The following is an 18,429-nucleotide window of genomic DNA, read 5'->3' as shown; positions in this document are numbered from 1 at the left end:
TTAGGTTAGGGTTTACCATAATGACTTCCTTTTAACTTATCTCTGCAAAGACCCCTCTTCCAAATAAGGTCACGATCTGAGGTATTGAGGATAAGGACTTTAACATATCTTTCTTGGGGGGCACACAATTCAACCCATAACAATGGGAAGAGCAAGAACAAACTGGGACCCACAAGCGTGAGCTGGAACCCACAGGGATGGTCTAAAGCCATGCCATTTCTCACTGCCTCTGACTTTCATGGTGTGGGAATCCTGCAGGAAAAGACGTTATACTTTATCATGGAGCTAAACCGTCACCTGGTATAGCCTGTCTGCTGCCCCACACCAATAAAGTGAGTTTATTCAACTAAACAAGAATGTGTAAAGCTCCAAAACGGCTGCTTTGCTTCTGCCCACGAAATCTCATACAAGCATCTCTCTGGTGGCCCACCCTAGCCAGAAACCTACAGGATAGGGAATTCGGGAAGTTGTAGTTCATTCTAGCCAAGTTGACACATAACAAAGCCGCCACACTAAAGAATTTACATGCTCACTATTGGATATTTGATAATCTGACTGAAGAAATTAAGAAACCAAGTTATTCTCAAGCTTATATGCCCTACCCACCCATCCCCAAATCAGACATGGGAAAGACATTTTACCTCCTCATGATGTTTTGATCGTTACTACTAATGAAAATACATGTGTATCAGTCACCCAAAAAGTTTCAGCTGGATAGCCACTTAATTTGCTTTTGTGCCATTAACCGTATGGCAATAAGGAAAAGATCTGAAGCCCCTCAGGCCTTAGGGCTGATGTTCTTAAGGTTGTATTCAGTGATATTAGGTGAATTTGGAAACAAACAACTGAAAATCAATTGCTCTTCTTGATAGTCTTATTAGCAAGGGAGTAAATGCAGTGGATAATCCCACAGGCTTTGGAACACATGGACTCAAGTTTCAAACACAATCCTGCCTCTTAGCACATCTCAATCTCTCTCTCTGTTGGATTCCTGGTCCATAACTATAGGGATAACCTTAATAGTTGCCTCGAAGGGTCACAGTGTAGTTGAAATGAAGAAATGTATGAGAGGACCTTGGCACAGAGCTGGGCATGTAGTATGTGCTAAAGCAATATTGACCTGTCTCCTTTCCTCCTCCTCTTCTGTCCGCTTCTCCTCTTCCTCCCGTTCTGTTCTTTTCCCTTAACTTTGAGAGCAACAAAATGGGTGTTTTCAGTTCCCCACAGCACTGAACTCTGCTTTTCTACTATGCGTGCCCAACCTGAGCGTTATGAACCATAAGCCATGGGACTCTTTAAATAGCAATCTATTTAGACCCAGAGGGGGCAGTTTTTCCAGCAGCATCTTTGAGAGCAGTTGTGAATGGAAATGCTTATTTCTAAGGCATCGAAAGGGGGAAAAAGTTCCATTTGAAAATCCTCTGTGATAAGTAAATATGCTGAACTTTCTCTAGAGAGGTTCTTGAAGTTTCTTTGGGCAGAATTTAAAGAGCAAAATGAAGCAGTAATAAACTTCCTTCCTCCCAGAAAGTGGAAAGTATGTTTCCAGGCCGTTCTTCCCTCTGTCTGTAGTCTCCACAAACACAAAACCAAACCCTCTTCCCAGTCCCCACTCAAACCCACCACTCAGTTCAGTGCTGTCTCTCTCCTTTCATCAGTCACAGTCAACACTCATGTGAGCGTGAACCAGGACCTTCCATCATCAAGGACCCCTTGTGTGCTGTCCCTGTCTCATCTCCTCGTCTCATAAGCCCCATGAAAGTAGAGACTTCATCCAGCATTTCAACTTAGCAAATGCTTAAAGCAATTAAGGCACATAGGACCTACTCTGATAATAATGAAATGGAATGGAGAAGAAAGAACTGGAAAAGGACAGAACAGATGGGAAGATATGGAACAGAGTGGAAAAGAATGAAAAAGTAGCTCATGGGGAATCTGTGAAATCTTTCCAGATGTTAGTGCTTGAGACATATAATACAATGAACTTGTCTGATGGTTGTCCCTATGGCCCAGTAGGACTCACCTTTCCAGCATCATCAGGTACCTGTGAAATGCACTCGTCTCCTACATCAGATGTCAGTTCCCCGTAGATTTATCAATTTTACTGTGCCCCTTCTAGTCCTTCAAACTTCCCTAACCATTCCCTCTCCACTAAGAGAACACAAGCTGATCTACTAAAGCAGTAAGACCTCACAAACATCAATTGCTGAGAAATATTTTTTAGGAAAGAAAGGATATTCTACATTTAATTTATTTTTTTCACTTAATAACTGGTTTCTTAGAGATTCTTGAAGGAAGGGCATATACTCATAATAAGCTACAAAAAATTTTTAAAATACTTCAAACAAATACACACAGGTGCCAACTGTCTCAAATCACCACTATAAGATGTACTAATCCTTCATACTCAAACTCCATTTTATAGCTCTTTATAAATAAGCTAATAATTTGAAGTACTGGGTGGAGGCAAGGGCCATAACGTTTCAGTGAATCCATCCTGGAAATGCCATATTGTACTGGGGGGCCTTTCTACAGAAGTCAGTGCCTTTTTGGACTGCTGTATTTTCAAAGATGTTTTTGAAAAGGAAAAGCATAGATTTTCATAGCAGCTAATTCTAGACAAAGAGCGAAGCCAATGGTTATTTTAGTCCCAACTAATTTAATGTCACAGTGGTGGGTCTGGCTTTATTTATTTATTTACTAATTTAAAGAGGCTGCTGCTATGTTGAAGGAGGCTGTGTGTGCTTAGAAATGGATAAAGTTGGCAAAGCATGGAAAAGTTCTCTTTTTATTTTTTTCCTGGAAAACAATAACCTACATTTAATGGTAAGAAATCACCAGCACATTCCGTTATGTTTGTGGACTTGACGTGTGGTACTTATTAAATGTAGGAACAAAGCCACTTTATACATCATAATGTTCACATTACAAATTCACTGCTCATAATGGTGCTGGGAGTGTATGTGCAATTTTTCTGAACTTATGAAATATATTTCTGACACCTCAGGTATTGATGTATGCACGCATGATATTGTCCCAGTGCAATAGGGAGACTTAACTGATGTCTGCAAGATTTGATTTATTACAAGTAAATATGATTGCCTTCATAATCTGATTTTATTATGTTCGGGGCTCTCGCAGGTAAACTTTTAGTAGAAGGAAGAAGGCCAATTTTATTAAACCAGTGAGTTCCTGCAAACCATAGAGTTTCTTGTCAAGGTGGGAAGGGGGACTGCTGATCCAAAATGTATATTGAAAATTTCAAAAAAAGAATTTACTTCCAACCTTCCCAATATTATATCTTCTCAATTCCCGCAACTATTTCAAATGTGCTTTGACTATTTTGAGCTCTTTATTCTTTTCTTAAAAGCCACATTAAAGTAAAATTCACATATCTGAGGTCAACGTTAAATATACCTAGGAGGATAAGTATACCATCTCAAAAACATGGGCAACAAGAATTTTTCTCGTTTGTAATGGAGAAAAAGATTTGATGAACTTGAAAAATCAGGATTGCTCTTGATATTTTCAAGCCTTTTGATTGATATGACTCCAAATGTCAGGGCCATAGTTTTGCTATAAAAACAACTCAAAGAATTAAAAATAGGTCATCCCATGATCAGAGATGGACCTGGTCCCAATGTTCTAGATGAGAGACTACACATAGAAACAAAGGTAGTGAGTAGAAAAGAGCTGAAGGAGGGGACCTGTCAATTTTCCTCTCCAAAGAAGACTAGACACAATGACCTTCCCAGTCCAGCAGTATATAATCCTATTCTGTGTGTAGAAGAACAAAAATTTTAACATGAGGGTTTGCAAACTTTCCCCTTTCCTCTGCCCAATAAAAAGGATCCTGTCTTCACTTTCTCAGTTTTGTCCCCTCCTTCCCCAACTTGCTGAGGAAGCTTCCATTACTTCATTGCTGGCGTTGCCATGGTAGTAATTCAGGCTTTTGTAATGCAGAATAAAAGATGGGAGATGAGTAGAATAAAAGAAGGGAGAGAAGAGGAATAAAAGAAAAGAGAGAGGCAGAAAAAGAAGGGATGCATTGGCTTGAGTTAGGGGAAAGCTTTTATGAGGGGAAGAGGGCAAGATTTTTTTAAGGAGTTTCCAAGTAAATCAGTCAAGAGCGCCCTCAATGGTATGAAGGAAATTGCTAAAAGAGAAAAAAGGGTAGAAATGTTATGTTGTGAGCTATGAATGTCCTTCACTGTTTTCAAGAAATACAAGGAAAATACCTGAATTAATTTTAAGTTTTTCTTTGATGGTCTGATTTTCTTGGATGAAACATGTTTCAAGACTGTGGATTAGAGTCTAACAACATTGCATGCGTATGATATGATCAAGATATTGTCATTTATTTTCCATGAGGTAGGCATTATTGCGTTAGGGTAACCAAGTAAACATTTCATTCATTACCAATGAAAGAGCCCTCCCATAACCTTCTCCCCAGAAGCCCCAAACCCCTTTTTTTCCTTTGTTTAGCCTAAGACAGTATATAAGCCCAAGTTCCAACCACCCCTTTTGGTTACTCATTGCTAGGTGCTCCCCTGTGTATGCACGGTGCACATATTAATAAACTTGTGTTTGATTTTCTCTTGTTAATCTGCCTTTTGCCAGTCTAATTTACAGTGTCCCAGCCAGATAACCCCAGATTCATAAAAGGAAAAGAATTATTTTCCTCTTCTACAAGGGGAATGGTCTAGGAAATAGTTCCAGTAATAAAAAATAAAGATTTACATATCCAGTGGAGGTCAGGAATCAAGAGATCAAGAAATCAAGGCCAATATAGTAGTTCCAGCTATTAGAAGGTCACAATGTAGTATTTTTAAGACAAAAAAACCCCAAAACTTGTATTTTCTAAATTTTCTTCATGGATTTTTCTGTTGATATAGTCTTTGATTACATTATTACTTTTGTCTCCCTTAGTGAAGTTTCCCTTGAAAATGTCAACCATGGTGAGGGAAAACAAAAAGAAGGGTTTAGATTCATGTTAGAGTAGAATCTGAAAGAGGAGCCATGGACCCCTGGCAGCTGAACATGATGATGACAGTAGGAATCACACAGGCTTATAAACTCCCAAAGGGACATTGCAACCCAGGGGCAGCAGGGGAGGACGGGGACGACCGGGGTCTAATCAAGTCCCCATTCCCTACTTGGAGAGTCTCCTTACTGAGTTCAAATCTAGAGACAGTTTTGAATGATGTTTGTCAAGAGAAGCCACGCACTTAATATGCCCATAGCGTTCATTCACCACCACCACCACTCTGCTTGGGATATCACCACGGCAAAACAGGTGAGCTATTCTCTCTCCACCTTGCCCCTCCAGTGTGTACACATTACCTCTTCAGGTTGAGTCCTTCTTTCTTTTGTTCTGACAAAGCAGCCAATTATTTTAACCCGATTTCACCCAGATTTGGAATAAAATGTTGAGGAGGAATGCAGTGTGATCTGTTCCAAGTGATTGTATGCTTAGAAAGCTACCATCTGATAATATTAGCAGGACTTTTGTCTCCACATTTTACATTCAAACACATCTTCTGCTTCTTCTTGCCCTCTATGAAGGAGCAACTCCTTTCTGCTTTAATTGAAATGTATTGGATGCTGTGTCATATCCAGTATTTCCTCCTGCAGGAGATCCAGTTGGGGACCCCTCTGTAAACACGTTGAGTATTCACAGCCCATACATCAAGGGTTTCCATGTGAGGGGCTGTGTGCTTGGGAGAGCCAGCGTGCACATCTAAGACATGGAGTGCTTCAAAGCAGGGGTGTAGTGTTTTCCTCACGCTGTACTACTATAGACCCCGGGTGTGGCTTTCTGTCAGCCTAGCAGGGAATGAAACATAAGGCCGTGAACCGTGGCTTCCTATGTAGGTGAAGTCTTGTATACTTACTTCATTGACATGAAACTATTTCCTGCCAAATTTTGATTACAGTGAAGAAGTAGTTATTGGGTCCTCTCTGGTGCCACCTTCCATACAGTAGTGTCTCTGTGATAAAAATAAACTGAAAAGATACTTACGGGCAAGTGAGTGTAGAATATGTGTGCGCATATACAGCATGTGTGTAGGTATGTATCAAAATGCATATTCTTAACTGCTTCCAAAAAAACAGGTACAAGTGATTTGGGATTATCTATAGTTCTGCGTTCTCAATTTTTTCTCTATCAGTGAGAATAAAACCTATAAACAGGTTACTATCAACTTATACTATAGATGCCAGGCTGGCCTTTTATAGGTGTAGGATAAATTTTCTCCCACAGGATATTATTTAAAGAGATCTTAAAGAAAATTATCCCTTAGCCATTAAAAAAACAAACAGAAAGCCCTTCCTTTGCAGATGCTTGTGAATCCACTATAATCTATACGCTCCTGTGGATTAAGCATTCCTGGGGGATAATTATTGAATATCTAGCATCCGGTTATGATGTTAGAGTATTTTCTTCCTATGGGAAAATAAGAACTCCAAAGGGTAATGGTAGGAAAAAGAGAACTGAAACTCTTGTCAAGACAACTTTTCTATTCATGTTTTGCCCCGACATCTTTATACCAGCCTGTGCTTTAAATCGATCTTGGCTGTACAATCAACAGGGGTCCAGTGTAGATGCCTCGAAATATTCTGACTTTCTCCATACATATTTAAAAGAATAGATACTTTAAAGCTTATAGAGCAAGCAGGATGAGAATCTAAGCATTTAATGTTTTAAATGAACACCTTCATTCTGAAGAGGCTAATTTCAACTTACTAGGGTTGCCTAAATTGGCCTGTAAAGCCCAAAAGGAAAGGACAGTGTTGTGAGTAACAAAAACGAACCCGATAGCTGCTTAAACAAATAGGGAGAGGTTTATTTACATAATAATCCTGGAGATATGGGGCTGCTCAGTGATGTCCAGTACAATATGATTTGACCTCATAGTCACAAGATGGGTACCAAAGTTCCCATCCTTATTCATATCAGAAAGGAGAATGGTCATTTATTTTATCAGGAAAAGCAAAAGTCTTCTCAGAGCCCCCAACTTCTTAGGATCCTTTGGCCAGAAGTGTATCCTACTTGCAAAGGATATTGGGAAAGTAATGATCTCTCTTAATGCTGGATGCAATGCTGTACCACAACACCCCCTTCCAAAAACTAAACATTAGCTTTTTGTTAGCTAGAATGCAGGAGGAAACATATTGGGCAAATGATGATATCACAGGTGAGAATGCCACCCACATTCTCAAACAACTGAATTGCACAACACAGTCAACTCAAACTGTCATTTGAGGCTCAAAAAAATGGGAAACGGTCTGAGAAGTCATCTAGTCCACTTTCATTGTATAGATAAGAAAGCTGAGGTCTTGGGAGGTTCGTTCTCAAAAGCCAGTTTTCTACCCAAGACTAGGAACCAGCTTTCCTGGCTACCATGCTTAAACACTTCCCGTCTGGCTTAGTATTTTCTTACAGTTCTTTTCAAATGCACGTCACTATTCATGCAATAAATACACAGAAATCCATTGTGCCCCTGCCCAAATCCCTTTTTTAGAACCCAATAATTGGAACTCTCACCTTTGCTATAGAAATGTCAACAAGTATTTTACATACAGTATTCATTTATTCAAGAGAATGATGAAATGGTATTGCCATCTCAGATAAGACACAGAAGGCAGAGATTGGCTTTTCCCTATCAGCTGCCTTCTTGCCTTAGAGAAGATTAAGGGGGGCAGGGCACAGAAGGAGGAAAGTCAGGCTTTATAATTAAACATATCTGGTCATTTCTTTGTTAACTCTGACCTCTTAGGTAGAAGCAATTTCTCCTTCATTGCTCAGAGTATGCTCAGTGGTAATAAATACTAACATAATGTAGGTTTAACATCTCTTTGTCTCCCCAAATTTTCTATAACCAGAGTTATTAAATCTGCATAATGCTGCCAGCAAAGCAGAGTTGAAAAGCTACCCACGCTCCCAAGCAGAAAAATCTCCTCAGCAAAAGTAATCACAGACTCAATCACATTTGGAATGGTTAACAGCTCAAAAGGAAAATTAAGCTCAACAGTATAACTAATCCAAGACAATCAACCTTGATTGTCACAACACAGACATGTACCAAGGTAACCTAAGAATGAAAAGAGAAAAGACTCTACCTTTGACAAAGGTGGCATGAATATAAGTGGAGTAGGTGTGGTTGAATGGTATGTTCCCATATCTTTACCTATTTTAGCAAGCTGTTCCAAAGTATGTGGCCTTGGGGGATTTGACAGGTCATTTCTGTCTCTATTGGTCATATATAATATTGACAATGGTCCATGGTATTTTTAGCCTCCCATCCTCTTTATTACTAGTCACTTGCTGAATGCCTTCTCACTCTCTAAGATCTAGAGAATACAATTCAAATGCCACTTCCTCCAGGAAGCCTTCTGGATTTTCCCAGGAAGAGTTATTCCTACCTCTGGTTTCACTGTACACAACTCATGAACAAAACCTGTCAAATTATATCATATTATGTCAATTTTGTCTGTTTCCCATACTAAAATGTGAGGATGGATATTCACGTAACCATCTCAGGCCAAGCACAGACATAGTGGCCCCTTGATGACTTTTCTGAGTAGAATAAAATTGAATTATGAGTGAGTAACTTTGATAGTTGTCTGTGAAGTGTCGCTAATTCCTCTTACTCAAAATATCCCCATTAACCTCTAGTCACTCACAAACCCTCTTTTAGAGGTTAATGGCTTTGGGTTTTCCAGGTTTGTTTGTTTCATTTTTTCAAGATACTTCTATTAAAATTCAGATCTTCATAGGGTGAGGCAATCAACCCTTAACTTTTCACCACATTCACTCATTTATTTGCTCAACATACATTTTAGATCCCCTGCTAAGGGACCCCACCCCTTGGTCAAAGTTTTGGCCAGGAGCAAACTTCTGCAGGATGGGAACAGCACCTTCAGAGCATAATACAGGTTGTAAGGGGCTTGGAAGTTACCAGAAACTAGGAGGAGGAAACTCAAAGGAGACATTAAAATAGAGACCCCAATTACACAGAATAGACTTTTATTCTCTGAAATTATTTAAAAAAAAAACAACTCAACAATTATTTTACACAAAAAGACTGCTTTATACCACAGTATCACATCTCTGCCCCCCAGGTAAACACCTACGATTCTATGTTAAAAAAAAAAAAATCCCCTTTGCCTCACTCTAAAAATATAAAGTGATCCTTCCATTAGTTTATGCCAGAAACACCTCAGAAATTAACCATTAGGGAGAAAAGAAGAAGGAAGCAGCTATTGACTGTTAAATGTGAGACTAGAGCACTAAATTTAGAATACTTGAATTCCCATTTTCAAAATAGAAAGTCTTCAGGGGAAAAAAAATCCTTAGAGTAAAAAGTACACACAACAAACTACCACAGTGTCGATGAATGGCATGTATAATCTCACTAAATTAATATAGTTTTTAACAGAATCATGGGTAGTAAAAACCAGCTGGCAAAGTTCTTTTTTTTCTTCAGCCATATTAATAACTAAGCAGCTAGGTAAAACTTAAAGTGTATTTACTCTGCAAACAAGCCCCTTGAACAAGGCATGAATATTACATGTGATGATGTGCAATGTAATAGACTTCAGTTTTTCATTCAACAAAGGCACTTGTACATAATCCATTGGCAACTTGGATTCTTCTTGAAACTCTTGCTGAGCCTGTCATTTGTTCTTTTTTTAATATAAATTTATTTATTTACTTATTTATTTTTGGCTGCGTTGGGTCTTTGTTGCTGCACACGGGCTTTCTCTAGTTGTGGTGAGCGGGGGCTACTCTTCTTGCGGTGCACGCGCTTCTCATTGCGGTGGCTTCTCTTGTCACGGAGCATGGGCTCTAGGCACACAGGATTCAGTAGTTGTGGCTCGCAGACTCTAGAGCACAGGCTCAGTAGTTGTGGCGCACAGGCTTCATTGCTCTGTGGCATGTGGGATCTTCCCGGACCAGGGCTCAAACCCACGTCCCCTGCATTGGCTGGCGGATTCTTAACCACTGCACCATCAGGGAAGTCCCTGTTGTTTCTAATTAATGAGAATTCAGTACATACTTTCCTGTTACCATGATAAAGCCTTTTTCTATAAAATTGATGCTAAAATGTACAAAACTCTGTATACCATTCCTGGGCATTTTTACCACCCGAGATTTTGAGTAACTTGGGTCTGCCTTCTTAGAGAACAGTTAGCATTTATCTTCTTGCCATGGAACAAATAGGAATTGGAAAGATGTGAAAGGATGAGCTGTGTGGTGAGAGAAGAGGAATTGCTGAGAGCTTGTTACCCCATCCCAGAGTGTGAGGCATTCCAGAGGGAATGGATTCACCTAATGGTCACAAGGACACCTTGTCCATAGAGAAGAAAGACCTTAAAGGGCCATAAATGTGCAATTTAGGGAAGAGGGATCTCAAAAGTTTAACAAATTTAACTTAGTAATCAGAGAAATGTAAATTAAGAAAGCAATGAGATATCTTTTTATACCCATCAGAATTATGCATCACAGCTGGCCAGTGCAAGTACTGGTGAAGCTGTATGGGTCTTGAAAGCTGAGTTTGAAAGTTCTCTATTCTGGAGAGTAAGCTGATATTACCTAGTTAACTTAAGCATATATCCAGGTATACATTCTGCTCCCAAATATATATATATATGAGACAAATAAATTCTTACACAGGGCCATAAGGAGGCATGTGGATGATCATGGCAACTCATTCATGGTGACAGAGACTTGGAAGCAAGATGGATGCCCATCAGTGGAAAAAGAGAATAATGAAATACGGTGGGCACACCCAGGAGAGCACAATGGAGCATCAGATAGCCACATTTATGTCTGTACAATAACAACATATAGACCTTAAAAATACAAGGTCCACACAAAAACCTCCACGTATACCATGAACTTTATTCATAATTGTCAAAACTTTGAAGCAACTGACATCCTCTAATAGGAGAATAGTTAAACAAATGGTGGTACACGCACACAATGAAATACTCTTCAGTGCTCAAAAGAAATGAGCTCTCAAGCGAGGAAAAGACATGGAGGAGACTTCAGTGCATATGACTAAGTGAAAGAAGCCAGTCTGAAAAGGCTGCATGATTCCAAGTATATGACATTCTGGAAGGGTAAAACTATGAAGACAGTAAAAAGATCAGTGGCTGCCAGGGGCTGAGGGGTACATGGAGGGGAGGGATGACGGGATGAGCACAGGGGATTTTTAGGGCACTATATGATAACTACGTATAATGATGAATACATGTCATTATACATTTGTCAAAACCCATAGAATGTACAACTCCAAGAGTGAACCTTAATGTAAACTATTGGCTTTAGTTAATAATAATGTATTGATATTGACTTACCAATTATAAAAAGTGTACCACACTGATGTGAGTTAACAATAGGGAAGTCTGTAAGCACAGGGGGAAGGGGATGGAGCAGGAGAATACCAGAACTCTCTCTACTTCCCACTCAATTTTTCTGTGACCTGAAATTGCTAGAAAAAATAATTATTAAAAATATTTATTAAAGAACATGGTGCCGAGTTAAAAAGTAAAATTGGTTGTGATACACCAGACATTACATAAATTAAAAAGGTGTGCAGAAAATAATACGTCTCTTACAAAAACAAACAAAATTTGCATTAATCTGATGAAAATGGTTGCCTAATGAGGAGGGGGAAGAGAAGGGGTATGGGCTGTGGGTAAGAGGAAAGGAAGAAAGAAAGACAACAAGGAGACTATAGGCACAAGTCATGAGAGTACACTCTGAACTGGGGAATGGGATGAAGCCAGCCTTCTGCACCTGCGGTGAAATAAAACAAACGTGCTGCTGAGGAATTGCAGGGAAGGGAAAAGGTGAAGGCTGACTGTACGCCTTGGGGACTATTGGCTTAAACGGTGGCTGAAGTTGTAGAGTGTAAGAATAGGCGAAGGCAGAGGTTTGCAAATCTAGGAATGTGCTCTCCTGATCAATTTCTTCCTGATCAATATCTCAGGAAGGCTGAGATCGAGGAGATGCAAAGCTTTAAACAGCAAGCATCTGTGAAGCAAGTTACAGTCGGTCTTCTTAGGATAATTTTTTTAAACAAACGAGTTCTTTAAAATTAGATACTGTAAAGCCAACAATTTTGCAAGCTTCTGCAAGCCAAAAAAAGTCCCTGGGTGATAGGACAACAACATATCTGTGTGTCCTCCAAGATGAAAACCTACAGATTATATTTCAAGACTCCCGTACAATAATAGTAAATGGAGCACAGCATCTGAAACTATCATTTCTTGGTGGACATATATGGGCTCATTGCTATTGGCAAGTGTGATTTTCCAAGCAAATATTTACAAATATTGATTCTAACTTTAATGTTAGATGTTTAAGGTGGAACATAACCTTTAAAGAAAACCATAAGGGTATCTCTATAGTTCTGTTAATTGAAGAGAGAAAGTTAACCCGTAATCCAACTACATCTTTGCAACTTTGCAGTCATCCCACAAGCTTTGCATTTCCTAACTTTTTGGTTTAGCATTTTGGCTTAAATTGTGGCTGAGGTTGAGGAGTTAAAAAATAGAGTAGGGCAATCACTCCTGAAACAAGGAGGCTTCCCTAATGGAGACGGCAGTTTGTGGGCAGTGGGAACTGGCCCAAAAGCGTTGTGAAACTTTCTGTATTTCCAGTGCTATTTAGATGACATTTCCATGACTCTTCAAATGGCAGAGCCCAGATCTTGGCAGTGACCAAGTCTTGGCTGTGAAGTAAGACTCTCTGTGGCTTTTGAACCCCTGTATTGGCTCTGTAGCAAACCAATCTCCCCATGAGAAAAGCTCATAAAAGGAAGCAAAATCTTCTGGCTTTATAGTGAGCTGCATGTTACTAGGGGCAGAGAAGAAAGGCAGGCGGGAGCAAAATGGCTCCTTTCCCTACTGAGCCATGGCCATTCCAGGACATGTGAGTTATCTTCCACCATCCTTTTTCCTTCCCAGGAAACCTTCATGAGTAGGGGGAGGGGGTGTGCATTTCTCTGTCTTTCCTGTTAGGAGATCTGCTTATATGCTTGCATTATGGGCACAGATTTAGACGATAAGGAGAAACCATGTGCCAGGATATACAGCACATCCATAGTGACTGTACCGAATAACTGAAAGAATATAGGACTTGGATTAAGAAACTTAATGTGAAACCCCCCAAGCAGACAAGCACCATCATGCCTCAGGGCTTTTGCACTTACTGATCCTTCTGCCTAAAAGGCTATTGTCTCAGTTACCTCCTTCACTCCAATCAAGTCTGTTCAAATGCCACCCCGTCAGAAAGGACATCCTAACCATCCCGTATGAAGTAGCCTCTTTCATCATCTTCTGTCTCCAGACCCTCCTTAGTTGTCTTCAGAGTACTTTTCACCCTTCACATATTATGCATTTGTGAGTTATTGCCTTATTATCTGTCTTTTCTCCTGTAAAAGGGAGTTCCAGGAGAGTCGATTTCCCAGGATTGGGAACATTGCTTGGCATATAGTAAGCACTCAGTAAATGTTCGGTAACGAACGTGTCCCATCTATAATCCATGATGTGTTTTAGCTCTGTGATTGGGTATCACATCTCTTCTATTTCATTAATACTGAAATATGAATTTAAAATATGTATTCTGCCCACCTCGTAGAATCTGTATGATGTGTACTGTACTCTGAGGTATCAGCCCTCAGACATCTGATGTTCTTCGACTGCTATTTCTCAGGGCAGGATCAATTCTGCATAATAACACTGGGGGGTGTGTAGTGCTGACCAGGTAAGACAAGAACTGTGTTTATCACGCTGTGAAAGCAGCAAAGAAATTTCCCCAGGTGGCAGCTTGACATGGAAATCAGGGTTCTCCCCACTTTTGCTCCCAGCCTCTCCCGTGCTGGGTGCCCTGCCCATCGCCACGTGTACGGCACCACCTACATGTGGTAGATGTGAGGGCCTGTCACTCAGAGGGTAGACCCTGATGCTTTGTGCTATAGTCTCATGTTATCCAGGTTAAGAGGACAAGCAAGATTGTCTTCTACACTGAGCAGTACCTAAGGAGGGCAGGCATTTGTAGGGAAGACTATAGTCATCCTGCTGTTTTGCTGTTTAAGGACTCAGTTATGCAAGCAGTCACAGAAATCTTCACTTCCTTTGCTTGTAAGCTCTGTGTGTCTGTTTTGTTTTGTTTTGTTTTGTTTTTTGCGGTACGTAGGCCTCTCACTGTTGTGGCCTCTCCCGTTGCGGAGCACAGGCTCCGGACGCGCAGGCTCAGCGGCCATGGCTCACGGGCCCAGCCGCTCCGTGGCATGTGGGATCTTCCGGGACCGGGGCATGAACCCGTGTCCCCTGCATCGGCAGGCAGACTCTCAACCACTGTGCCACCAGAAGAAGCCCTGCCTGTGTGTCTTAATCATGCAGAACAACACACAAAGTTTGGAAGGAGCAGTGGGACACTCATTCTAATTCTTTCTCTCTTGATAGGCTAACCCAGTATGTCTCACCCTGGGCCTAATGTACAACTCTCAAATCAAAAACTCTGGGGTGGGCCCTGAACAGCATTATTAAAAGCAAATAAACAAACAGGTAAATGTATTTGTGACCTTAGTGTGCATTCAGTGTTGTACATGGAGCACAAACATTTGGGTAAAGAAATAGGGTTGCAATTCTGATGTAGAAGAATTAAATTCAAATTCTGTTTCCGCTATTGATTATTAATAGGAGAGAGCAGTGACCCAAATTTTCTGAACTTACATATCCTCACGTATAAAATGAAGGGTAGTAATATTTGCTTCACATGGTTGCATGAGGAGTAAATGAGATTGTGTATTCGAGAGACCCTATCACCGTGTCCCAAACACGCCGAGCACCCAATAAAGAGTGCATGAGTCTCTGCAACCTTCCCTTATGATTTAGTGTAGTTATAAGTTGCTGCCTTGTTAGTAAACCTAATAATGGTACTGTGACTACTACTAATAAATCTTACATATATTTAATGTTTTGTAGATTACCAAGTACTTTTCTGTACACGCTCTCATTTGATTCCAGCAACTCTCTGTAAGGAAGGCAGAACAAGTACCCACCCCCCTTTTTAATGAGGACACAAATTCAGATTAAGGTCCTTGCTTGTGACCGCGCAACTGATAAATGACAGAGATGGATCAGAACCTGGAGCTCCTGAGCCCTAACCCCTAGTCCTGCTGTCAGATCCTTTCCCCTTCCTACTGGCTTCTGAGAGGTTGGACTCAGAGTGTGCCCATAAAGTAATTAAACTTCTTCCATCGGCCATCTGTGAACACGCGTGGCATTCTTTTACTGCCATCCTTCAAATATGCGTAAATGCTGAAGTCCCCACAATTCCATGGCTCCTTGGTTCAAGCTCTCTCTGGTCTGTTTAGGAAGCATCTCTTCCCTTTGAACAGATGGCAGCAATGTGCTCAGGTTTAAACACTGATTCAGACTCAGGGATGAAAATGGCAGCTGCATTCCTGATTCCCCAATCCAGATCCCACTCACTGTACCACCTTGATGTAAACTGACTCTGAACCAAACGTGGACGTGGCAGGTCTCGAGAGCCAATGCTGAAGTACACGCACATATACACCTTCAAAATTATTTTTATCTTTTGGGCCAGGAGGTCTAGGCAGAACATTTAAAGAACAAAAATCCCTCCTTAGTGATATGGTAGGGAGGAAGAGAAGAAGGATACTGAGGGCATTTCCCACAGGAGCACTGCTTATTGTTATTAATATAATTAACCTTTCAGTGTTACGAATAACCAAGGTCATTTCCCTTAAAAACTTCAGGTCGGTTTCTCACTTGCTTTGAATGTATGTACTCACACTATTTTGTTCATTTCCTGCTCTCTCTCCCCTCTCCCTCTCTCTCTCTCTGTCTTTTTCTCTCTGTCACGTCTTGCGTCAGGAGCCTTCCAGGGTCCTGGCTGTAATCTATAATTCCTGTTTGTATGATAGTGGGTGTTTCAGGACATCCCCTGGCTGTTATGAAACTACTGACCAGTGGAGCCTTTTCTGCAGATGGATTTCATTCAGGACTTGTGCTATTATATTAATGGGTTTAATTTAAACAGGACTAGCCTCACTGGCCAAATTACTGCCATTTAAATCAATTGGTTTTAGGGGCAAAGACAGCCTGACCAGAGCTATTAGACTTCAATTTATTACTGTATCAGCTTTTAAACTGGACGAAGCAAGTTTGCTAATGTCTGTCCTCTGTCCTTTGAGCTCGAGTACAAAATGCTGTAATGAGAATCTGGAGTTTAAGAAAAGGGAAGAAGAAGGAGAAGAAAAAATATTAATTTTGAGTCAGTGTTTCATGAGACAAGGCGAGGTAGCCCTTGAAAAAACCCCCACCCTAGGATCCTGTGGGCACCTTTGATGTCCTTTCATTAAATGGAGATTCAAATGATCTAACAGATGTATTAGTTTAAAAGGGCTTTTTACTTGGATTTTCTCCCCCTTCATAAAAAATAAGCACTGCTTTTTTTCCCCACACATTTCAACCTGATTCAAATAGAAAAGCAAAAGGGAAGAAGATGCTTTAGATGTGCTCTTTTGATTTTTTTCCAATCTTGCCGAAATAAAATGGAATGGGAGATCAAGAACACTCAATTAATTGCAACACTGGGTGTCACTAGGAGAGGGAGGGAGAGATGAAGGGGGGCATTAGGGATGCACAGCCCTTAACAAATGCAGAGATTCAAAGGAGGAAGAAGAAGGGGGAATAAAAAAGCGTGTCTGTATTTTATTGCACTCGGTAAGCTTTTCGCTTGTATTTATAGCTGCAATTATATCTCAATGAGGTTTGTCTACAGTGTTGGCTTCACGCTAATTTTCCCCCTCACTGCATTCTTGGAATAGGCTCGGACTGTTTATGAACCAGACATATTGACCTCATTTACAGCTAGCAGTTTAAATCCATAATTTTTCCACCCACAATCCCTCTTTGACATTCCGGCGGTGCGGCCGGCTCAGCGAGACTGAACTAAAAGTCTCACACTTCATTGAACACCATTATGCGGCTTTATGCTTATAAGCCTGTTTCCCTCGGCTGCCTTTCAGCTTTGCTGGAGATCCGTTTGGCCACAGGCCGGCAGTGATTAACTGGAAGAATCCAATAAATCACCCTGTCAGCCAGCAGGCTCTCCTCACTCTGTCTACACATCGACATTTGGATTTGCACCTCTCTCTCTGCCTCTCTTTCTCTCTCTCTCTCTCTCTCTCTTTTGATTTTCTGTCCCTCTTTCTCTCTCTTCCCCTCTTCCTACAGAGCATTAAAGCACCTCTTTGCCTTCACACAAGGTGAACTTGAACTGCTATTGTGAGTAAGCCTCGGTCCCACAAGCCGCCCTCCGGGGAGATCAACCTCTTTGATTTGTCTGGTTTTCCCTGCCCTGGCTTTTCCAATTAATTCACCCCTTAACTCTTGTGGCTGTGTCAGTGAACCAGCTGCTGTGCTGGGGAAAGGATGAGCAGATGGGGGTGGGAGAGAGTGGCCAGAAGGAAATCCCAGAATTCCTGGACTTTTTCTGAGAGGCCAGCAGTATGGGGAAAAGGAGGGAACTAAGAACACTGAACTCTGTTCCCCAGATGCTGAGCAGCCCGGCTTCTATAGGAGAAATCTAGACCAGGATCAGTTTCTTCCCTGGGGGGCTACGCATATGGGTACAAACTGTGCCCATACATATTACTAAACAGCTGTGCCCAAGTTTAGGAACATTTAGGAGACTGCTCAAGTGTCTGCTTGTGAAGAAGGTAAGCAGTGCAGCCGATGACTCAGGAGAAGCGACCTCCCTTGGCATGGTCACCATCGAGGCTGGCTGGGGGCAGAGGGCTCCGAGCAGATTCTTAACAGCGCCCCACTTCCTATTTCTCATGGGTGAACAGGGTTGGTGAAACAGCCTCTTCTTTGACTCGACGGGTAATTTCCCAACCCCATCTCTTTCGTATTCTCTGCATGACCATAGTCTTCTTTTGTCTGGGATGATTTCTGCACTGTGAGCACAAGAATTTGTTTGATGTTCCAGACATCAAATATACAGTACGCTCTCTGAGTGGCCAAAGGAAGCGAGATCCTTGCTTTTGAAAACTCCGCTGGCAAGAATGACAAAAGGCAGTCTGAGCTGCAGACACAAAGGATGGGAGAGAGAGGAAGGGACAAGATCAGTCAGGAGTGATACGGTCTTCCCCTCCCAGCAACACACTGCGGGGGTGACTCTACTGCGTGTACAGGGAACAGCAGTAAACCTCCTGTGAGCGAGAAAGGAAATTGATACAGCAGTGAAGGGGTGGCCTGCCTTTGTGGAGGCTTCCAGCTGCTGTGAGCTGAGAGGGAGCCCTTCTCAAGACAGTAACGCCTTGCTATCCAGGCCACCACCTTCAGACGGAGCTTTAGTATATGTTTCTTACTAAATGT

The sequence above is a fragment of the Pseudorca crassidens genome, chromosome 7 (genome assembly GCF_039906515.1).
Source record: "Pseudorca crassidens isolate mPseCra1 chromosome 7, mPseCra1.hap1, whole genome shotgun sequence".
In the NCBI taxonomy this organism is placed as follows: Eukaryota; Metazoa; Chordata; class Mammalia; order Artiodactyla; family Delphinidae; genus Pseudorca; species Pseudorca crassidens.
Note: the sequence above shows the minus strand (reverse complement) of the source record.